This window comes from Sciurus vulgaris (assembly GCF_902686455.1).
Source record: "Sciurus vulgaris genome assembly, chromosome: 9".
Classification (NCBI taxonomy): Eukaryota; Metazoa; Chordata; class Mammalia; order Rodentia; family Sciuridae; genus Sciurus; species Sciurus vulgaris.
The window spans coordinates 112,139,141-112,163,730 of NC_136469.1; positions in this window are offsets into that span (position 1 = coordinate 112,139,141).

Consider the following 24,590-nt stretch of genomic DNA (forward strand, 5'->3'; position numbering starts at 1 on the left):
AAAATCACATTCCTACCCTAAGGAATCATCTCCACGGGTTGTGGCTCCCTTGGGTTGACAACCATCATCTCCACTTCCTTCTCAGCTCTCATGCCCACAAAAATTGTCCCTAGTCCTGGTCTGGATTTCTCTCCTCCTGTTTGATCCCCACACAGTCTGATTTCAGTTCTCACCACCTGGTACCAATGCCCACAGGTAAGCCATCATTCCCCAGGGATGCTCCCTGGTTCTGGCAGTGTGCTGACTATTCACACACACTTGACACTCATTACCTTTTCTCTCTCCAGATATTCCTCTTCTCACAGATGCTAGAATGTTCTTTCTGCCATTTATCTGCACCTATTTCTCAGTCTTCTTTCTGAGTTCTTTCTCATTCCTTAAATGACCACCAGTAACCTTCTGCAGCCAATTATACTTCTCAGTCTATTCTTGGGCAGTGCCATTCATGCCTGTGATTTTAACATTTGTCTAAATACTGATTCTCAAATCTTTCTTGACTGTCTAGAACTACCCGCTGACATCTTTATGCTGCAAAATCTCCAGAGAAGGGCCACCATTAAAGACGGAGTAGAATGACAATTTCTTTCCTTGGTACATCATGAGTCACTCCTTCTCCAAAGTGAGTGCCCCTGTCTAAGCATAAACATGCAAACAAAAATAAACAAAGTTCGTAGCTACTCTACTGCAACTCTAATGCAAAACACAGCCCCTTGGAAAAAGCTCCAGCTGAACAGCAAGACTTGGCTCTTGTGAACAGGTTATTTCCAGTGGTGAATTTGACACATAGTCAGAATCTGCAGATGGTGGCAGTTTTGGAGTCCTTATTTTGTGCCATTATCTCTGCAACTGTCCGTAGTATGATTATGGTCTTGAACATGGTATCTTGACATTCATCTCTAGTAACCCAGGTGTGCACAATATAATGATTACAGTATCTAGTAAGCAAAGTGGACTATAGCTAATATGTTCAGTCAAAGTAAATGAATAAATATAAGTCACAGGTTTCAACCACATCTTATTTTATAATTTGCTGCTGAGGACAGACCCTCCTATTCTTTTGCTCCTTATCTCCAGGTACAGGGAGTGCCATTAGAATAATGGCCCTGGGCATTTTTTGAACTACCTTGCTCATGAGTAATTATTGGTGTGGTTAGTACTGGAGGAGGATTGAGCATGCTTAGCCCAGTATTTTCCTCCAGCTTCTGGCAAAAAATGTGCTTCTCTTCTCCATATTGCAAGTTTTACAGGTGCAGGAGATGCTGACTCTCTCTCACCCTCTAAAACGTACTGGTTCTTGGGGCTTCTTTACAAACTTCCAACCCTTTGGTCACCCAGTAGAGCATGTTGGCTTCCTTACACGTCCATGGCTTCCAAACTCAGCTCTACTGAGTGGAACTGGGTGGATGACCCTAGTTAGTCCAGGGTGGACACACATGCTACAGACCAAAATCATGATCTTCAACTTCACGCTTTTCATTAAAAAAGTGAGTGTTTTGATCTTTATCTAGCTCTGCATCCCTACACAGGGGCATGGGTGCTTGTGACAGTATTGTTAATAATGAGAAGCAAAACCAGTTATTAAACAATGTCCAGGCTGGTTTGAGTTCAGACATTTATATAGTCAATTCTGTTTGACCTGGTTGGTCATTTTTATTTAGTATGTTAAGAAGCACATTTTCTTTCTTTCTTTCTTTCTTTTCTTTTCTTTTTTTTTTTTTTCATTACATGGAACATTTCTCTATTCCATTCTGGGGTATATTTTCATTACACCATATCAGGAAGGTCAACGGGATGAGAAACTGGAAACACAAACACAGACAGACAAAAAGAGAATAAAAATTTAATGAGACTGCCAATAAGCAAAGATAGGCAGCGTAACCTGAATACAGAGGTAAATAATGTGACTAGAATTTGAGAAAACATTTTAAATGTTTATCCTTGCAATCCATTTCAAAGTCAAGTAGCCTCTTTCGGCAGTTATTCACCATTCACGGGAACTGCCAACGCCCACACTTGGAGCCTCCCTTTATTTTATAACAAAGAGGACGATTTACATTCGATGATATCCTACAGCATTCACAGACATTTCATCAAGGTTTTGGCGCATTTTAGCAGCATCATATTTTTCTTATTCAGTCTTTCTGAAGGAAAGCCAGAAGAAATAACCTATTTGAGAGTATTTTTCTAGCATTGGTGTTTGAAGAAATGGAGATCCAAAAATAAACAGAGCATGATGTCACCACAGTTGTGGATACACAAACTCAGGCTCACGTGGGTCGGATCCATGACACCCCATCGTAAGGGATGGCGCCAATTCTTGTGTTGCAATTTTGGTGAGTCTGGTTGTTTGCTGGGTCTTGATCGTCTTGTTTTAAAATTATTTTCAGATGATGTGATTTATTGCAAAGAGATGGGAATATTTTCTGTGGTGGCACCTAGTAAGTAGCAGGTTCTATCAACCATTTATTCCCCAACTATCATTTTACTGCCCATGTTAAATAAACATCAGAGCTGTAAATTTTGAAGATTTTACCTAGGAGGTGAAACACACTTATAATCATTTCTGATGCCACTTAATTACACAGGATTTTTTAAAAGAATTATGTGTTTCTACTGCAGTGACAGAAACACTCCCCAAGATAACCATAGGAAGAACGAGATTCTAATTGTGCCTTTAGGGGCACTTATTGGGATACTGGGCAAACTTCAAAACCTGTCTGAGCCCCAGGTTTCTTATCTGTAAAATAACGATATTTACCAATGAGGTTTTCCTGGAGAATAAATGAGATAATTCAGGTGTGGCATTTGACTCAATAACTAAAGTAGGTGAAGTTAAGTGAAGAGTGTGTGCTCTGGAATTTAATTCTGCTCATTTACTTCTGGCTACTGCTGGTGCAACTGTTGACTTGTCATGACACTTTTTCAATAAATGCTTCACATATCTGGCTGATAGCAAGTCAAAAGTACCATCATGTTTATAAAGGCAACACTAACACTTAGGGAGGGCCCAAAACATGCCAGGCATGTTCTTTAGATGTATTGACTTATTACTCTTGAAAACACCTCCGTTTAAATATCCCATTTATAGCATAATATATGAGGAAACCAAGGCACAGAGAGATTAAGTAACTGTAGCATGCACACACAGCAAGTGACTGAGACAGGATGCAAACCCAGGCAGATCCTCCCCTTAACTCCGCCTTCTCTGTTCTGCCCCTCATACATACCCATCCATTCTGTATTGTGCCAAGATAAACCATTTGGTAGGACACTTGGCAATTCCCTGAACTGGGTGAAAAAAAGAACTGGTGTAAGAATAGAGCAGTCTGAGGGGGTAGAGGGTTTTATGACTTTCTGGGGGTCACTTTGAGGCACATAGGAGAACACTAGTGGTTTGAATGAAAGGACCTGCAAAGGCCAAGTCCTTACCCAGAGTGGTCCAGCCTCAGCCCCAAAGGCTTCAGTGAATAATAGGTAGGTGATTTCTGATTCCAGCCCACCTTTGGATAATTGTGGAATGTAGTAGAAAATTCTTCTTTTCCTATGCTAATTTTATCTTATTCCTTTATTACAGTTTTATTGAGGTATGAATGATGGAAAATTATATATATTTAAGGTATGCAATGTGACATTTTGACATACATGAACATTGTGAAATGATTGCCCCTATGCAGGTAACTAACATATTAATTTCCTCACATAGTGATGGGAGAAAACGCGCTCTAACACTGCCCCAACGTGCCATTCCCAGTGATTTTTCCTGGTTCCAAGCCTACCTCCATGGACCTGCCCATGCCACACCGGGGCTCTCTTCCACCCAATTGTCCTTCAGTATTCTGAGCTCTTCTCTGGTCTGCCCACGTCTTCTCTTCCCTACATTCAAAGCCTCACGGTTGCCTCCTCCCACACATGACCCTGCGGTCCTCACCACCAGGGATCCCTATAGTGACTCAGAGTTGATGCATGTCCACTTCATGCTACTGTCCTTCCTGTTCCCTTCCCTCTCCCTTCCCTTCATTCCCATTTGTCTAATCCAATATATATCTAAAAGCAACAACAACAACAACAACAAAAAAAAAAAAAAAACGAGAAGAAGAAGAAGAGGAGGAGGAGGAGGAGGAGGAAGAAGAAAAAGAATTTGGATGAGAAAAGGGAAAAAAAGAGTTGATGGACAGACGAGATAGACATTCGTTTGCAAACTGGCTCGGTCTTACTAATTTTGTGAACTTGGACAAGTTTCCTTATCTACGAACAGACACAAGCATATCTATAGTATAAGCTAAGCTTGAGGATTAAATAATTCCCAAGAACTTAGTGGTGTGCCTGGGACATAGTACATGGTCCCAAATGTTAGTGGCTCAGAGTTGTCATCATCTTGAATACTGGCAGAATGTAGGTAGGGCACAAACTGAAAGTGATGCCTGCTCTGGCTCAGAGCAGGGGCACAACAGGGGAGCTGAAAGGGCCCCCTGCATCCTCAGCTCCTCCCACCCCCCTCCTAACCCCAGTTCCAAGACTGAGCTAAATGCCCACGTTTCTCCCTTTGTCGACACGACTGTCTGGGACTTGCAGATGGGAGGGTTCACTTCCCCAAAGATACTAGAGGTAACAGTACCCAGAACTTGTGAAACGTCTTAGAAGTGTGCTTAGAGCAGGCTGCAAAAGCCAAGTGATGTCTTCACAGTAAGACAAGGGAATCCTGAAAACTAGAAGATTGTATTTTGAACAATGAAAATAAACATCAAACACCAGTTTGAAAAAAATATATATGTAAATATACGTGTGTGTGTGTGTGTGTGTGTGTGTGTGTGTGTGTGTGTGTGCGCGCGTGTATGCCCGTGTGTGTCTGAGGGATAGAAAAATCCCTCCTGGGGGTTAAATTACTTCTAACCTTCTTGCCTAAGATGCCAATTGATGATGCAGAGCCATCAAGTCACTATGCATACATAAGCCAAGGAATTCTTCACCCTGGATGGCTGATCCTTTCTTAAAACAGAATGGCGACAATTAGAAACCAAAGTCAGGGCAAAATCCCACAAACTCTAAAGCACTGGCAATGTGCTTTGTCTCCTCACTTTTACAACCTGTGCAAGAGCTAAGGTGGGGACTTTTCTTAGTCAGATTTTAATTGCCTTATTTGTTTCAATTTACCCTTCAAGTAATTCAGATTTTTCTAAAGACCCATGGCTTACAGTGATAACTGACAACAGTCGTGTTAACTCCCTGGACCCCATGGTGGCATTTCAGGGAGAGGACACATTCATTCATTTCGTTAAGAGCAAAGCAGGAACTGACCATCTCTCATTTCTTATTCCCCCACCTTAACCATATTACATACTCCACAAATACTTACTGAACAAACGCTCCCCACTTGCAGAGTATAATGGCCTTGAGCAATGAGGCTTCCCGGGGAACCAGAGAAGCGGCGGGCAGCAGGGACCTGAGTGCTGGTCCCAGTTCCTCCCGTCGAGTGAGTCTGTGGGAGCAGCCTCCAGAGCTACCTGACTTCTACCTCCAGGTCAACTCCCTGGGGCAAGCATTGAAATGACACAAGGGACACAAGGACAGCTTGTGCCTGTGATGACCATTCAACAGATGTGGGCTACTGTTCTATTACTTGCCAGTCACCAGGCCTGGGAAGTCACTTCACCGCTCTGCTCCATGATTTCCTCAGGCGTAAAACAAAGAGCAGAAACACTGTCCCAGAGGTGCCCCTGCTCTGAGGCGGGATGCAGGGCATTGCTCAGGGGCCCAGCAGTTCTGGCTTAGAATCAAGAGGAGATCCTGAGGGTAAATTGTCTGGTTGTTGGTACAAGGATGAAGAGGTAGGCAAAGTGTACCGGTCACCTGTTACCACCTCTGAGAGAGGTACCTTCAGACTTAAGGACTCAAACAGCCGCTGCCTGGCTAGGAGGAAGGTCGCTGTGTATTAGTCTGACCCGGAGGGTGGGCTCCCAGGAGGGAAGCCAGCACCCGACCATGCGAGGAATTCGCAAGCAGTGCTGGTTCCTGTTTTGTGTTTTGTGTGGTTTGTAGGATCGGCAAAGGAAGGTGCTGGTCTCCAAACATCTATGCTCTTCAAGCCATAGGTCTACTGGGTTCCCCAGGATTTCCCCAGACTTTCTCAGCAAATCATACAGATTCAAGACAGCAGGGGAAAGAAATCTGCTTTCTCTTTGGCGTTTATGAGTAATTAAACTCTGCACTTTTGGAGAGGAAAAAGTTTTAAATCTATCAGCAAATATCTGGGCTGGTTACTTGAACTTGGGGAACACAACCTTCACTTTACAAGCTACCTGTGGGAGCTTTGATTATCTACGAGGGCTGGTTTGATACTCTATGCTCCAGCTGTGTCTTAGAGAATAACATGCATGGATTATTACTGACATCAGAATAACAATGACGGAAAGAGGAGCCACTTACTGGGGTTTCACCATGTGCTCATGCAATGCTGACCACTTTAAGCATATTATCTGTTATCATATGACAGTCCCTTGAATGGATTATCACTAAGTTTCCCAGACCAAGAAAACTGAGTATTGGAGAGTGACTTGCACACTGTCACAGAGCTGGCCCATGATGCCACTAAGATTTGATCCAAGGACAATTCAGCGATGAACCTTCAGCCACTCATGGTGGAAGATGAATCCTTCTAACTTCAGCAGAGTGCTTAAAGTTTACAAGACAATCATCTCCATTCTATTTGGAGAATAAAACAGATCTGTCTTCATCTTAGAATTGGTGCTACTCAATGTATCCAAGTTAAGATTGCTATAATTGGGGAATTAGACCCTTTCATAATCTGTCCAGTGTAATCACACTGCTCATGTCATTTTGAAAATCTTTTCTATGGAAGCCTCCAAATTCTAGTAAAAGGGAAAGCAAGAAAACTCCCCAATGACCCAGAAAGAGCTTGGGCAACATCTCCCTTTCCATGGACATCCAAATACTCATCCAATAAGAAGGTAATCTTTCAAACCTTCATCCCCACAGAAGATAGGTCAGGGACCAACGAAACTCCAACCTCTAGCCTCGCCCTTCAAATTAAACATTTCCAAATCAGCAATCATGGTCACAGGGGAATATAGAGTAGTTCAGATACTAGGGACAACAGTTTGGAATCTTGCTATCTGATCCACACACTTTATTTAAAATCTAAATTTGTTTAGGGCAGGGTGACTGGACCCATGCTAATTTTCAAGATAGGTCAACAATATTTCCTTCTTATTTAAGCATTTCATCAAAATTGTTATCCAACTACCAGATTTATTGACATTTCCCCTCTTCTTTTCACTTCTGGATAGAAACTTGGTTACCCGACATTCTCTCAGACTTCTTTAAATGCCACTAGAGAGCAGGAAAAGTCAAAATATCGCTCGGAAAGCCTGACTCAAAAGAGGTGGACAGGATGGTCTGGCCTCACCCTTGTGCTGGTGACACCTGGAAAAGGTCAACTCTGGTCACTTCTGAATGTGGCTCTTGACAGAAGCAAAAGTAAAATAAAACCCAAACCCATAAGCAATAATGATGTTGCTTGTAAAAGAGGGTGGGACAGGCAGAAAATGTTTTATCATCAGAATTCTCTCCAGACAGAAGGCTTTTTAGAGGGCTTTGGGGAGATTTCTGTGGATTCTTAAATACCATCTCGAGCAAGTGTTTATTGAAGTGCATGCTCTTGTGACATCCTTCTATTTCTTCACCATGTAATTAGGAAGCAGAAAGAATAGAATTGTTGGGTACTTTTCCCACCCTGCTATTTCCCCTGTCTCTTGTTGATCAAATTCTTGGTAGGAGCTTAGTTATTCAACATCAGAGGAATGGTCGTAGAATATTCATTTCTTTTCTTATTTTTTCATCTTATTTTAATGTTCAAGAATATAAACTTAAGATCAAGAGAGATTTAAAGAAATTTCATAAACTAGTTTTTCCCTATAGGATAAAGCCCACAAAATGTCCCCTTGAAAACCATAAACAAGAACAGAAAGCCCCAGATTTATTTACAGCCATCTCCTCAAAATCATTCACACAAGTGCAGTGACTATACATTCTAATGAGTTCATCTGTATTCTGCTCAGGTTCTTCCAGGCTCAAAGAACTTGAAAATTTTCATCGTCATTTATGAACGAGCCCTGACTCACCAAGATTTACAAAGTAATCAGGCAAAGTTAATTGGAATCTGGAGTTTTCTAACACCTACAGAAAAATGCAGGCAGTTCAAAAGAAAAAAACAGGCCAGAAAGCAAGACTAAACTCAAGGATGGCATTTCCAAACCAGAGAGAGACAGAAAAGGAGAACAACTCACAAGAGATTTAAATATGTGTTAGGACAGGATTGTTTCTTTTCCCTTCACATTTAGGTTGGATTAAGCAATGCAGGGTCATAGGAGGGATCTGGCAAATTCCTCAGACCCAAGTTAACACTTAGGGCTTCTCATGAGTCTGAATTCCTGGGAATAGAAAAGAGTCAGAATAGCTTTGGACTTACACCCATGGAAGACCATAGAAAGAGGAGTACCTGAGGATTTGGACTTAGACCCATGAAAGATCAGAGAAAGAGGAGTACCAGAGGATGAGGGAGGGATGGGCTAAGGCTTCCACCCCTGTCCATCTGTGTCAGAGCCTGCTAAACCACAGGCAGGGTGCTGCTTTCCTCGGAACCCTTATAATGGCACAAATCACCGGCAGACTCCTGTGGTCTTGAAAGCCCTGTGAAGGAATCTGAAGTCTTTGGCGGTTGTACTGAAGGGGCAGGGGAGTAACAGAATCACTATGCTGCAGGAGCTTTGACAAAGGCCAGCAGGAACAGAAGGAAGAGATGGGTGTGAGAGAGAGGACTCGGGTAGGATTTAAAAGAGGACGTTGGAGCAACTGGACAGAGCGTAAGCACTAGAAGTGTCTCAGGCATGATGGCTAGGGGGATAGTGTGACCATCAAGGAAAATAGGGTATCATGGGAAATTAGGTATCCTGAGGGAGGACTGGGTTTTGACATCAGCTCTGCTTTGTACTGAATGAAATTCAGGAATCGTCAGGGACATAGGAAAAGAAGGCCTGGTAACACTTGGAAATAAGGGACAAAGACGTAAAGAAATATTGGGACTATCAATGTGGACCGGGGAGTTCCCAGCATATGGATTTGGGAATCTTTAGTATGTAGAGTGGCTAAAATGGAGGGAGGAAGTGAGCTTGTCAAGGAAAAGGGGTAGAGAGAGGCACAAAAGGATCAAAGATGGAACCCACGGATGGCTTCATGAGGTGGGCACAGGGCACACACAAGGGAGATCAAGGAGAACTAGGCACTAGAGTGTAGCAATGCCAAGAGGGAAGGCACGCTCAAGCAGGCACTGATCCATGGTGTCCACTATGTGATCTTCTGTGACTCAGAGAGTAGGCTGGAAGCAAGGAAGAGGTGGCCATCAGATAGTGAGGGCCAAGTGTGAGGAGTGACGAGGAAGAGGATGATGTGAATCTAGAATGTTCCCAATGAATTTGCCCTTAAAGAAGAGGATGGAGAACATGGATGTTGGATGTTGCAGCCAGGATCAGGAGAGGAGGAATTTAGAGTGAAAGGGGCCAGGTAACTTGGAGACTGACAGGAAGGAGCTGATGGAGAGGCAAGGGATGGAGCACAGGAGAGATGGACCACAGCAGTGGGGTTTGGCTGAGGACATTCCAGAAGAAAGGAGGATCAAGACAGAGAGGAGGGGTCCTTCTTCCTGTAGGACTGGAGGAAGGAGGACAGGACCCAGGTCACATGGAACGTCAGGAAAAACAAAAGGAAATAAAGGTGCTTCTGTAAGATGACTTGAAGTTGGACTCTCCATTTATTTTTAGGATGTTTTGGCTGCAACAATAACAAGGGTATTTTACTTTTAAATCTGCAATTCCTGAAAGAGTAAAAGATAAATAACAAGAACTGCCTTTCACTGTCATAACGCAGATCCTGCAAAATGAATCTGCCCATCTAGACAAGGGTTTACTCTCCCTCAACTGAAAGATGATGCTTTTTTGGTTAACACAAAACAAACAAAAATCTATGTATGCCTGACAAAGCTAAGTCAAACATATATCATATTATCAGTTGGTGAAGATGTGTTGGTTGAAATTCAAAAGCCACTCATTTTAATAAAGAAACAAGCTCCACTTGCACCGAGATCATATACAGGAGGCCTCTTCCTTATAGTACCAATTCATTCATGAGCTATAATTATGCCACATACCGGAGGGATGGGTAGAAAATGGTCTCTAAGATCAATAGAATTACTGTCTCAAGGAAAATCACAAATGCCATCTTTCCTCAACATGATGGGATGGAACCCATCAACAAGAGTCCACGCAGAAGAACCACACAGGGGCTTCAGCGCAGAACTGGGTGCCCCAGGATGACTTCAGGTTTGCTGCTTCCCAGAAGAGGGAAGGGACATGAATGAAGTGTAGCAGCATCAGGAGGTTTGAGAAGTGACAATAAAGGGGCAGGAAATGAGCCAGGGCAGACTGTTGAAAAGAAGGTGGCTTGTGCCCTGCTGGGCAGAGGAACCAGCAAAGGCTGTGAGCTGGGCAGGAGGCACCATTGACATCACTGGCCGATTTGTTTCCAGCCATTTCCTGGGCCATGGCTCAGGGGGTACCTGCCCCTCTTTAGAGAATGTCCCCAAGTTCTAAGGCCAACGAACACTGTCGTTCCTGCCGTTCCAACCCCAAGAGGCCAGCTTTGAAGTTCTTTTTGATATGTTAGTACTCGTTTTTTAAAGACTCCTTCAGGAAGAGCAAAATGGAGGGTTGTCACTACTGTGTCAGAGAAGGACCCAAAGGCATATGGCATTTATGGGTGACAGTCACATGGTGTGATGTGCAGCAGCTACAAATACACTGACAGCCAGGCCCTCTGAGGGATCCTGGGGGAGCTCGAAACAGTGTCACCACCAGGTTGGCACTGGGTACAGTGATGGGGCCAGGGATCTGCAACACCGGGAACCTGCTGAACATCGATTTTCAGGGGAGGTGGAGTTCACCAGGGAAGGGTTGGAAAAAGATCCCGCGTTGGTGCCAAGTTCAGCTCTCCAGTGCTCACCTCAGCCTACAGCTCAAGCCCCACACTGACGGACTCGCTATGGGGGCTTTTCCTCGTCATCCTACATTTCCAGTGGTGTTTTAATGCTTCAGTGTTTAAATTGGTGTTGGTTCCACCCACCAGGCCATACCTATTAAGAATTCAGACCACATTATTTATACACATACAACTGGCAACTACAAATTTAAAAACAAACAAAAACATTTTAATACTTTTGCTTGATGGAGTTATTTATTGAAGGAAAAGGCATTAGTTAAAAATTCCTTGTATCTTTTGAAAAAGAGACCTACGTTTTCCAAATTACTCCACCCAAACTCTTGTAAATTCTAAACGTGTGAGAGTGGAGCTGTAAATATTTTTTTAATGTGCTAGAAGTGCATGAACCAGTACATGGGGCCTCCTAGTACAACCCTTTTTTATAGGTCTTGGAACACAATTTCACACTTATCTTTGCTTTTACGACATCCTTGGTTCATAATGGCTACTCCATGCCAAGTTCTTAAGCATCAGGTAAGGGGGCTCCATCCTTGTACTGTTGCTATGGAGAAACGTGAACCACTTACAACAGCCCACACTGTGATACAGTTTGCAATGGCAGAATACAAAGAAGGTCTGTATTTTGTGTGTGTCAAGCAAACACTAATCAGTGCAGTTCAGAACCAAGATCTGGTTACGGATCTCAAGGAATAAGATAGACTCCAAGAACAGTCTTTAATGATAGTCAAAAATAAACCGAATGGCAGCCTTTCTAGTAGACAGGCTACACAAAGAGCTCTATTAACATCACAGGATGCTCAGCACCAAATACTAGGCCTTATTCAGAGAAGAGTTCTTGGAAAAAGTTGATCCTGGGGTGGATTATGTAGATGAGAGTGAAGTCATCTTCTTAGAAATCCGATCTCTTAATTACAAAAACACCCCAAGTTGCTTGACTCAAAGGGTAATTCTCCAGCTCATTCTTCCCAAGGTTATATATCTATGGGAGAAACCACAAGGCCAAGGGGTAATGCTCAAGGTCAGATGGAGTCAAATCCCATGTCATCTGCTGCTTGGTATATCGGACTTGACTTAATTTATCTGACTCTTAGTTTTGTCAACTGTAAATGGGTCCAAATAATATAATTTATCTCCTAGACAGATTCCAAATGATATATGTGAAGTGCCCAGAGCTTGGCACATCCCTGGCACTCAAAAACCCAAAGCTAATGTGATCACTCGCTGAAAGCAGAGTCAATGATTGAGAAGGTGGACCCAGGGACTTCAGATGCTGGTTGTCACCTCTGTGTCTTATATTTTCCTCATTAGCTACATGGTGAACTTCTTATTTTCTCAGATCTCTGCTCAAATACTACCTTCTCAATGTGACCTATGCTGACCATTGTATTTAAAATTATTCCTGATGGCTTTTCCTCCCAGAATTTTTTATCCTTGTTTATTGTATTTATTGCTTAACATAAAGTTCCTCCTCTTCCTCCTCCTATTATTATTATTATTATTTTTCCCCATTAGAATATAAGCTCTTCAAGGGCAGGTGTTTTGCCTTCTGATATCCAGTAGTGTGCAGATTCTTGATATTTGTTGATGGGATGGAAGAAAAACTTCATTTAGATTTGTTTTGCATTTTGAATGTTGGGTCAACCAAAGAGATATGACACTTCCTTGCTGTATCCACATAACAGCTACAGAGTCACAGCCAATGAGGGGTCCAGAACCAACGGGAGGCAGAACACTGGCTCCTCTACAGGCACCCCAGACAGTGTGAGAGACAAAGCTTTGCTTTGTTGGCCAGGTGTTCCCACACCTAGAACCCTCACACATGATGCCTGTTAAGCACAGGGAAAGATGTTTGAATGACCCATGAAAATAGTAGGAAACTTGCTAAATCAACATCGCTATGTGATGAGGATCAAGTTCATAATGTTAAAAAAAAAAAAACAAAACTCTCCTTTTTGAAATTTGTGAGCAGTTTCTCCACTCACTAGCTATCCATCCCTCATTCAAGCATATGTGTCAATAGCTCACCAAAACCCCAAATATCAACCAAGTGGCTATGACTGAAGTTGTAATCAAACGCAGGAGTTCTCAAACAGAATGGAGAGGCTTCCAGAGCAAAAATGATGCTATGATGCTGATAATGCCTTTTAATCCTAATTGCCAAATCTTTAACATCTCTTCTACCCTCTGCAATTGGAGCTTAAGCTCCACAAGACCAAGGACGATGCCCTTATCTTGTGTCCTGTACGGTGCCTCGTACCTAATAGGCACACAAAAAATACTAACTGAATGAATGAACTTAGTGAATTCAATACATGTTTCAGAGGCCCTTCACAAAATCCAACCCACACAGTTCCAGCAGATGTTAAAGACAAAGATTGTTTAATAGCATGAATGAGACAGGGAAGCAGTATATATGGAAAAAGATCTGAGAAGTTTGGTTTTTCTCAAGCTTGACAGGAGATTAGGCCAACTGTGCAAATATTCCTCTGCTAAATAAACCCATGCCATCTCAGCCCAAAGTAACAATTAACAGAAGCAATGCATCCAGAGAATAAGAAATAATGGTTCCCTGACATTTTTAGTAGTCAGGCCATAACTGAAAAAGACACAGATCTGGGTACACGTTTTAAGAAAAATTGTGATATAATAGTGAAGAGTTCAGAAATGAAGTCTCATAAATAATGGCAGAAGGAATTGGGTAGCTTGAGAACATGCCTGAGAGAGCCAATCAGAGGAGAGATGGGAGTAGTGCCAGGTCACCCCATCACCTTGGTTCACCTCCCCAGAGCCACCAAGCTGATCATCTCAGATGAACGAGCAAAACACTTGTGTCAATGCCCTTAAGATCTTGTGATTGTTAGTCATATAGTTCCATTGCAATAATAGATAAATAATATGAAAAAAATAGTGGAAGGTCTATTATATATAAGAGGAAATAATTCTTTTTTTTTTCTTAGAAGATGGAATTCAAATCAACTGTGGTTCTCAAGAAGAAAACTATGGCTTTAAAAGGACTGGAGCCATCCACCAAAGGAATGGGCTTTACTGAATTCGAGCTTGGAAACCAGCCAAACTGATCACCGCACCACTGATTCACCAGCCCGGGCTGCTGAATCTGACCTGCCCTGGTCTAAGGTGCTGACACTGAGAACTCACTCAGGTCAGAGACCTCGTGTCTTCACCCCTGCATTGAAACGACAGCACAGGATATCTTGTACACAGTAGGTATAAACAAATATTGGGTAAACCAAAAATGAATGGAGAATGCCAAGGTTGATTGACCTCTAGTTCCTAAATTCAGGAGGAAAACTTGTCAAACTTGGTTCTAGAACCTTCAATCTCAGGTCACCGTGAGGCCCCATGAACTCTGGTTCACTTTGGAATCTTGAGGTCAGATTCCCGCTGGCCCATTGTCCCATCTCTATCATCCATAGTTACCATCTTTCCTTCAGTTCCTATCAGATGGGGTTCCTAAGCCCTTCAACCCGGGGCCTCTTAAGAACCATTCTTCAGACCTGCTCATCTTCCTTTGCATTTGCCTCGCCTCTGTGGCCTAGTGCGCCCCGTATTAGGCATCCTTCTGTGCTTTCCCTCTTGCTGTTCTATCTTCCTGCAGCACACACCCCACCTTCTTCTTTCTGTCTAGTGACCTCAAATAATTGTAACAAGACTCAGGTCATGTTCCCCCCACCTTCCAGGGGGTACCAGGAATTGACCTCAGAGGCACTCAACCACTGAGCCACATTCCCAGTCCTATTTTGTATTTTATTTAGAAACAGGGTCTCCCTGAATTGCTTAGCACCTCGCTGTTGCCAAGGCTGGCTTTGAACTTGCCATCCTCCTGCCTCAGCCTCCCGAGCTGCTGGGATTACAGGCACGTACCACTGTGCCTGGCTTAGTCCATGCTTTTATAGGCAACTTTCTCCAAATTCCTGAGTGAGCTCAATTAAGTTCCTAAGCACCTTGGGAATACATCCATTTTAACACCAACCATGCAAAATTGAAATTGTCTGCCTCCCGTGTTAGATCCTCAAAGGAAGAGACCACACCATTCATGGTTGTAACCCGGATTTCACAGCAGTGGGCGCAGCTGAAGTCACATGATGACTGAACTCAATGGGGGGACAACCAGCTTCCCTTCACTCAGGGTGGTCTGGCAGGGATCAGCCAGTCACCTAACCAGAAGGGAAAGGAGTGTCCTAGTGCCTGGAAGACCCCCTACACAAGTGGCACCACTGGTCACTCTAACCCTCAACTGCATGACTTTAGAAATCTCTCTTTAGATTTTGGGAACTGGAGTAAGAATTAAACACTTTAAACTTTTTGGACAAATCACCTCAAAGAATCCTAAGTAGACAACTGTATACATTATTTCCATGAGCTGTGAACTTTGACTTTTGGTTCCTAACCCTTAAAGTCTGTCTTTCCTCTGATTATATAAAGCTTAAAAATGATTGCAATTAGGGCTGGGGATATAGCTCAGTTGGTAGAGTGCTTGTCCCGCAAGCACAAGGCCCTGGGTTCAGTCCCCAGCACCACAAAAAAAAAAAAAAATGATTACAATTAAGTCAGGATATAAAGTGCAGGGCCTCAGAGAAAGCCAACTGTATTTAACCAAATGTTTTAAAAAGTTACTTTATCCACACTCCTGATAAAGGATGGCATTAATCAGGAACAGGCTTGGTGCCAGGGGGTGTGGCTCAGTGTAGAGCGTGTGCCTAGCACGTGGGAGGCACCAGGTTCCATCCTCAGCACCACCACATAAAAATAAATAAATAAATAAAGGTATCGTGTGCACCTACAACTAACAGTTTTAAAAAGAGAACAGGCATAGTGTCTAGAAGAGGTAGGAGTGGGGTAATCTGAATATTTTGTGGCACAAAACTCAAATATTCAGGTTTATGGATTAATGAGAAACAGCCTAGGAAGGCTAGAAGCAGGAGACCAGGTAAAGGCACTGATTCCAAGAGAGCAAGAGCCAGTGGGGGAGGCTTCAGAGCAAGGAAATGGCACTTATGAGCATCTGGAACTTTGGGCCACAGTTACAACCTTTTGGAGCATCCTTCCTCCCAAGCTTCCCAAGCTTAGCAGATGCCACTTTTACAGATGGGCACAGGGAGACATGAGGGATGAACCACACAGAGGGCCCTGTCCCCACGAGAGGGCAGTTCCTTTAATAGACTTCACATAGATCACGAACACACAGAAAGTTCTCTGCACTGTGACAGGAGTTGGTAAATGTTTTCTTAAAGGTCAAATCATTCATGTTTTAGACTTTGAGTATTATGTTTCCTGTTGCAACTACTCAACTCTGCCCCTGTGGTATGAAAGTAGCTGTAGATGTTATGTAAATGGAGTATGACTGTATTTGGATAAAGTCATATTTATCAACACATTAATTTCCACGTGTTACAAAGTATTCTTTTCATTTTTTTTTTCCATAAAAACCATTCTTAGCCTGCAGGTTGTAAAAAAAAAAAAAAAGTCAGCAGATCATAGTTTCCTGACCCTTGCTCTATAGGAACACTCTTGTTTTACCTCAAATTCATGTCCTCCTACTGCCCAGCATTAGCAAAATAACCTACTTTTGGAAGATTCTCAGAACTGATCATTTAAGTTGATAAAAGTAACATTTAGCTTCATAATACAGCTATATAAAGAGAAGCAGACCTTACTAGGTTACTTTGTTCCAAGCCATTTTTAAAAGAAATTGCAAGGACCAAGCACTATTTCAAGTGGTCTCTAATGGGCTTGGCAACATAAGCCAATGCTGTTATAAATATTCATGATCAAGAAGTTCAACTAAACTCCTGAACTCTGTAGATAATGCTGGAGGAATGAAAGACATGTATTTCCCCTCTCAGGCCATCTGCGGTCTTATCTAATTGTACAGCTGTCCTGATAATGACTTTAAAACCTTACTTATCACCTTGAATGGCACCAATTTCCTATCACAGAGGTAGAAAAACAGAGGAAACATTTTGAAATTTTAGGAATCAAAGCTAGTCTTCTATATGAGTACCTATAAAAGGAATTCTTTTAAACCTAGATGCTAATGATAGCTCCCTTCTGCATGAAAAATTAGCATGACCATGTCTCATGAAAAGCTAAAACCTGTGAAATTAATCATACTTCCCTTTTTGCTTTGGCTGCCAGGAAACTCACAGTCAAGTACATGTCCCGATTATAGAAATTATATAAGATATTTATCTTTTGGTTATATTGATATTTTCCATAGTCAAAGCTCTTTTCCTCCAACTATATATTTTTATTTTTATAAAGTATTTCAAGTCCTTTATTGCGTAAAAAGGGATAACAATTAAGTAATCAATTCCTAACCTGAACAAGCTTATAGTTTTGCTCAGGAATACAATGAGCCGTGTTAGCAACATGATCATATAAGATGAGCCAAACGAAGCACTTCTTTCAAATCCTCTTTTTCAAGGTTGTCTTCCATGTCTCCATATGTTTCTATTCTTCATCTGGCTGTTAGATTTTTGTTACCATGGCACATAATATTTATACAAACAATAAAAAGCAAGGGAAAAATTTTGACCCACTTCCTTTCAACTATTACTTAGAATTTCAGGCCAAGTGGTGTGTGATTGATTCCAACTTGATGCACCCAGAGATGGTGAGATGAGATGGCTGTGAGCTGTTTATTCCAGGTCATTTAAAAAGTGGAAGACCCCATTTCTTTAAATGCCTAGGACAGTAAAATGAGCCAAGGGTATTCGATTATTTTTCCTATTGATTCAGTTGACTGGTATTAATTGAGCACCTACTACATGCCAGGCACACAAAACAAAATAACTCAATTAGATTTTACATCAAACTTGATGCCTTGACTTCCTATAAACAGGAAAGGGAGTTTGAAATAGCAGGGGAGAGACACAGGATGTCAGTAACAAGAGCTACACTGAGGACCCTGTGTATGAAGCCTGCCATCTCTTGCACTTGGTACAGTTTTGTTAATTATAATAGTATTATTTGGAATATAGATAAATCATACAGGAAATAGATTAAACTGTAATATCTTTTTAAATAAAAAGTACCTATCTACATATGAAGAATATGTTGATTACAAAGTGATTTCATATCTGTTTCAAGATAAATCTGGCAAAGACTTTGTTTTATGGGTCTAAAAACTTAAAAATCACACACACACACACACACACACACACACACACACATATATATTTTGTTGTTGTTGTTGTTTAATATTGAAAAAATGTGCCAAATTTAGCTTTTCACTAACTCATGAAGGCACTTGTGAGAGTAGTGAGAAATCCACTCAGGCCACGGAACATGGTGGAAGGAGCCAGGCTTGGGTTTGACCCCAGCTAGCTTTGCCCCACGTGAATGGGTTACTTTTGTCAAACTGTTTAGACTTCCCATGCTTAGTTATCTCATTTATAAAATGAGGGTACGATTACACCCTTCCTAAGGTTGTTGGACGAAAAAGAGGGAAAGGCAACAGGCTGAGGAATGTTGTATAATAAAATGACAAAGGGCAAGGCCGAGTTCAGCCCCACCCTCCTCAAGGTCCCATGAATGTGCACCCAGGGTCCTGGGCCTTGGTGTCCCATTCAGAAAACAAGGGTCCTGGTCCCACTACTTCCTGGATTGTTGTGAGGAGTAACTAATAGAAGATGCTCGCAGTTGCGTAACTATTGTTAGAACAATGTCATATGGAAAGCCCTAAGTAAACAGCAGTTCACATTAATGGTAGGGGACAAGGCCAGAAGCAGTAGGGACGCTAGTCTTCCCAGGAAGCGAGGTCCCAGGGATCACTCCGTCCTCCTTCACTGACAGCTGGGAAAGCAGAGGCTCAGTCTGGAGGCAGAGCTTGGCCTGTGAACCAGGTCTTTAGCTCCCAGGCCAATGTCCTTGGCCGGACACCACCCTGCATTCCTAGTCTTCCTGCCTCCAGGAGCGATGGGATCATAATGGAGGTCGGCTTTTCTCCAAAAGAAAAAGACCTGGATGGAGATTTAGGGGTTGGGGCAAGGTGAGAGCAGCCGTTGGCGAAGACACACAATTGAACGCTGTTCCTCCATATGTGGAGTCTTGATCTGGAAGCCATCAGGATTTAATTTTTGGTGAAACTGGCCAAGGGTTTATAAATTAAAACTATAACCATAGGAAATAAGAATGGCGTTGGGGAATTACAGACTGATCGATTACACTTTGGGATAGGGCCAACTGATGGTGTCATTAATCAAAAAAAAAAAAAATCCCAATCTTTCTGAAAATGAGAAAATTTACTGAGACTCATGCAGTAAGGTGAGAGAGGGGCAGAGAAGTTCTCCAGTTTCTAATTAACAGGTATTTTTAACAGGAGTTGAGTGGTGTGATCATTGCTAAAAGAACTTAAAGGAAGAGACTATGCAGAACACTTGGCTCAATGCAAACACTACACACCAGGAATGGGCCGGGGACAGAGTATGTGGCTGGCTCACAGGGACAGAGCTCCTTCAACTTCGGGGCCTCAGGGTGGGTTCATGGCCTACAGCATGAGCCTTACTCAAAGGGCAGAGATCAACAGAAGCTTGAGGTCATCTCAGAAGTCCCCATCCCACTCTGTGGGGGTCTAGGCGACACACTCAGTTGATCCATGTGCCTTTCTTCCTTCCAAATGGATGAACTAGGGATATTCTCATGCCGTTTCCCAGATGGGGAAGTAGAGGCCTAGGGAAGGACGTGAGTGACACTAAGGCTTCCACCAGTACCATCACTGTCGCCTGCTTTTCCTGAGCACACGCCTGCACCAGATAACAGGACCAACTGCTTTATATACATGAACTCATTTAAGCCTCCTCAGGCTGGGGCTGCAGACAATCCTCATTTTACAAGTGGAAACAGTGAAACTTAGCCTCAGGCTAAATCACTGGTCACTTGGCTAAGCTGGAAGATGAACTTGGGCCTGTGTAGTCAACAGCTTGAAGAATAACAAGCAAGGACAGACAAATGCTGCACCATGGCACTTTCAAGGAGAACCTAAAAGGTTAATCTTCTGGAAGCAGCCTGCAGAAGGGCGGGTCCAAGGCTGGTGGGGCAGTGGGTAGGGAAGGGAAGATGTGGGACAAAGGGTACAGAGTTGCAGTTAGGAGAAATAAGTTCTAGCAATCTACTGTACAGCAGGGTAGCTATCGTCAGCATATTTCAAAGTTGCCCACAGAGTACATTTTAAACATCCTCACCATAAAGAAATAAATGTGTGAGGTGATAGTTATGTTAATTAGCCCAATCCAGTCATTCCACATAATACATCACAACATCACTCTGCACCCCACACATGCTTACAATTATTATTTGTCAATTTAAATAATTAAAGAATAAGGAAAGGAGAAAGTACAAAGAAACACCCCCACTTGTAGCCGGGCAGTGTTATATTCCTGTCATCCCAGCAACTTGGGAGGCTGGGGCAGAAGGATCACAAGTTCCAAGCCAGCCTCAGCCATTTAGCTAGACCTTCAGCAACTTAGTGAGACCCTGTCTCAAAATAACAAATAAAAAGGACTAGGTTATCTATGCAATGAATAAGGAATCCCTCAGCAGTAAATGCAGGGATGTGAGTATAAAGACATGTTTTAACATACAACATTATTTTTATCTCATCTAAGTATGTAAAATTAAGGCTAAAACTTTCAGGCTGACCATAAAAAAACTTGATGACCTTACATTCTCTGCAAAGTTCCAGGAGTTGCTTGGAGAAACCATTTGTTTTCTGCGACTTTGCAGAGATATAAAAATGAATAGATTGTAAAGACATTAACAATTCTGGGTTAGATAGTTCTAAAAATTTCAATGTGCATACTTGCTTTGAGGGAATCTATCCTACAAAAATAAAAGCATCACTATATAATGAAAAAATAAAAAAGGGACTGGGTTGTGGCTCAGTGGTGGTAAAGTACCCCTGTGTTCAACACCCAGCATGCAAAAGAAAAAAGGGAAAGCCATCCCCATTTGTAAATCTTTAGTTCTTACAGTGGTAAAGACTCAAAGTGTCAGAAAGAAAGAAAGCAGTGGGGGGCAGGTAGGAAAGGCGGGAAAGAGAGAAATTTGCATAGGAGGAGGGCATCCTTGATACTTCCATGGTTACCAGAACTGGGAGCTCAGCTAGCAGGAGCTGACCCAGGAGAAGATGTTGGCTTCAATCATACTGAAGCTCACTAGCACCTAGAGCCCTCAGCCCGGGCAGGAGAAGCAGGGTGCCCTCTGCCTGGAGACACGCAGTAAGTGGAACGTAAGGCAGGCAAGAGAACGAGGGGCTCAAGTGCCTGAGAGACTCAGGAGCAAAGTGTCTGAAGAGGGGCGGGGGATTGAAGAGGAGCCAGAAAGAACAAAGTGGATAAAAACAAACAAAAAACAATCCATATTTCTATTCCATCTCATAGGCAGGCAACATGAGCAGTTTCCCAGGGACTATTTTGATTAAAATATATATATATATATATGTGTGTGTGTGTTATATGTACATATATATGTGTATAGATACACATATAAAATATACACATACCTTTATAAACACACACACAGGAGACAGGTGGGGGCTTCTTTCTACTCTACGTGGAAGGCAGTTTGCCATTCACCGATACTATACCACCAAATGTCTGCTAGAAATTTGTTGAAAGAGTCTGAAAATTGATGATGAATGTATAAACAGGCAAGCTGAGTGGGAGTGATTTCTTATTCTGTGTGAAGCACTGAGTCCATTGTTAATACTTCATGTTTGCAAACATAACCCGCCTAACAACTGGGCCATCTAATCTAAGGCCAAAAAAATTGAAATGCCAAATAAGTATAAGATGAAATGAATACTCTTCACTGTGTACATTATTTTGTCTTCTGACTGCTTACCCACATAAGCTCTATTGACCTGACCTTTTGGAACGTCAAATTTGTAATTTATCTTAGTTATTTTCTAATCAACTATAAGAGACTATCACTTGCTCATTTAATAATTAAAAAAACATTTAATAAAATGCTGGAAAACTCCAACACCCTATAGCACAAGTTGGAAAAGTTTCTTTATGCATATGTGCATAAAGGAACCTTTTGACTAACCTGGGGAGACAAAGTAAAAGTCAAGGTCAACAATCAGTTTAGAGCCAATGAAATGGAAGCCGCCCATCACTCTTATGATTTTCTAGCAAAGCCCTTTGTTTTTCATTCCTGTTGATGGTTGTCCTTCACTTTCCACAGGAACTCACCCATCATACCAACAAACAGGAAAAAAAAAAACCACTCCAGTTCTTATATAATGTGCATTTTTTTGTTTCGTTTTGTTTTGTTTTTTGTTGTTTTTGCAGGAGATCCAGAACTCAAAGAACCTTGATGCTTTTTATCAATGCCATTAAACGTCAAGGGCAGGAAACAAAAATATTTTTCTCTTCCGACTCAAATACAATACCCTTTTGTGAAGTGGCTGAAAAACTAGAAATAGCAAATCTGGGAAAATTTTACAGGTGAGAGATATTCATCAAAATATTCCTTTTTGCTAAAAATAGCTCTGTTTCTTAGCATTCCATCTTACATCATACTGATTCTCAGTGTGATGCACCCATCCTGTTTTACCCTGTATTGGCAGTAACTCAGGTCATACAAAGAAGCCAGAGTAACCCGTCCTCTGACACTGAGGTCCCCATAGGCATTTGCCAGTTAGAGCAGTTGCGTGCAGAAGAGAAACCGATGAAAGGGGCGGGAGATCAATGCAAATTACTGCATCCTTGTTACCTGGCAACTAGAGTCAAGGACCCATGAGGCAACTCAGGCATGCTGGGCAGTCCCTGAAGGCTAAACCAGGAGAGCAGTGCTTGGATAGTCCTCATCTGCTGCCCTGGCACAGGTAAATGAGATTCCTTAGGGAGCAGAACCATCCTAGGGGCAGTAGGGCTGATGTCATGTTCAGAGATAAGTGTGGCAGCAACAGAAGACACATGTGGACCAAGGTAGGCACCAGTTCACAGCTGTACAGCAGCGAGGACATGAGAAAAGAGAAACATCAAAGAAGAACTCAGCCATGGGAAGCAGAGGGAAGCAACGGAATCACTAGGTCACTAGTTAAGAGAATAACCAGCAAGCCACAGGTCACCCACAGGTTCCTGGGTGACAGTCTCCTCAGAGCGCTTTCCCTGCCACCTCAGAGTCTCCCAGTCCCCACTGCTCCCCTCAACAGGAGCAGAAGGCAGATGACAGCCACGCTTTCTTCAAGTCCTGCCAAGAAAAACCTTGCAGGGTTAAAAACACAAAGGGCTTCAAATTCTGCTACTGAGGTTCTGCTTTGTAAGATTCAGCTTTCAAACACATGGAGCAGAATATTCACTTTTATTTGAAGGGCTCAAGAACGTTCATAGTCTTTTGGAGAGTTGCTATGTTCTTAAACGCTTTCAACAACTGTATCTATTCCCAAAAGGATCGTAGATTTATTTAATAGCAGCTTATCGTTCAGTTGACCCCTTGTTAGCCAAAGCATAGCACAGAAAGTACCCAGTATAATCACAGCTCTGCTGCTGAGCAGGTTGGGGGGCACAGGTGGGGAATCTGAAATAGAAGACCTTGAAGAGTTTACTGTGTCATTTGCTGCAGAGAAGTGTGCCCACGGGTGAAAAGGCTGAATTTCAGATAAAAGTGTAGAAATAAATACATGGGGAAGGATGATTTCCATGGAGGACTTGCTGACATGCCTCTAAATCTGTAACCCATGCCAAAAAAAGAAAAAAAAAAAAAAAAAAGGAAGAAAAAAGAAAAAAACAAAACCTAGCATCCATGAAACGATCAGGTGAGTGATCATTTTTGATCATTTGCTTCAGATACAGTGACATCTTTCTACCAAGTGATAAAAACCTATTACAAAATAAATGCAGACCACATGCTGTCTATAAAAGTACAACACAGAGATGCCTTAATTTTTTCGTAGACACCCTGCTAAGATGTCAGGACCCCAGAGTGTAATGCTGCTGTAGAACTCAGAGGCTGATGGGGGACCTGAGATCTGGCAGGAAGAGATTAAGATGGCGACAACATTCCTTCACATGTCATCCAATTGATCATGCTATATAAGACAGGAGGAATGAGCAGGGGATCCATTTCAGTCTAACGGATGGTGTGCTGGCCCCATCCCTGCGCTCAAGGAAGAAGAGAAAGCTTCAATTCAGGACAACTGAAGAGTAGAATAAAGTCGGCCCATAGTTTACTTGTCATCTGAATTTAACCTGGCCTATAGTCCTGTTCAATTAAATTTCATGAAAATTCTAACTTTCTTAAATAGAGGTTCTGGTACAAAATACTTACCTCTGTAGGACCCTAACAACACACTCAATATATATATTTTATGCTTTCATATTTAAATTGACAAATATTCCCGTTAAAATATAACAGATATGTATATTTATAATAAGAACTTTAGTCATTCAATGTCCTGAAGGACACCAGCTGTCTTAGGGACAAATTCTCCTCACTGGGTAAGAAAGTGCCAGATTCACCAGTAGAATCAATGCCAGCATCTCTTATACATAGCT